This window comes from Etheostoma spectabile, chromosome 19, assembly GCF_008692095.1.
Source record: "Etheostoma spectabile isolate EspeVRDwgs_2016 chromosome 19, UIUC_Espe_1.0, whole genome shotgun sequence".
NCBI classification, from domain to species: domain Eukaryota; kingdom Metazoa; phylum Chordata; class Actinopteri; order Perciformes; family Percidae; genus Etheostoma; species Etheostoma spectabile.
This window is the reverse complement of record NC_045751.1, coordinates 11874873-11875327: the sequence shown is the minus strand read 5'-3', so window position 1 is coordinate 11875327 and position 455 is coordinate 11874873. Positions and strand designations below refer to the sequence as shown.

Here is a 455-nt window from a genome sequence, read left to right as displayed (position 1 = left end):
ATGACTCAGAGAGCATGTACCCCACACAATCATGTGAATGTCTTATATTATTTAGAAACCCTCTTTGTTTTAATCAGGATCAGGTTATGTAACAAAAGATTGTAGACTGTGAAACACAATTACAGTATTCTAAATGGCTGGTGGCATTCAATCCTGTTTAGGCATTGTTAGCCTACTAGTCTTTTACTATCACTTGTTGCACAAGATAAAATGTGAACAGCTTTATGAATGGCCACATGGTGGTGCAAGTTCTCTATTTCTATCCTTTACTCTTTCAGTGGCCTAATTTCCCATTACAACACATAAAATTGTCTGAGAGTTTTAAGATACTTTAACAAACAAAATGCATTGACCATCATTTGAACGTACAACTAAAGTATATAAATGCCATCAAGGAGCTTACCTTGGTGTGTCCAAATTTGTACTCATCATGATTAACATCAATTGACCCAAGC

General features: G+C 35.4%; 1 long non-coding RNA gene across 1 annotated transcript in view; it reads left to right on the top strand.

Annotated features, from left to right (window-relative positions):
* The window catches only part of LOC116707362 (uncharacterized), a 16476-nt gene that overhangs the window by 7791 nt on the left and 8230 nt on the right, over positions 1-455 (top strand). The gene's annotated exons all lie outside the window — the stretch shown is intronic.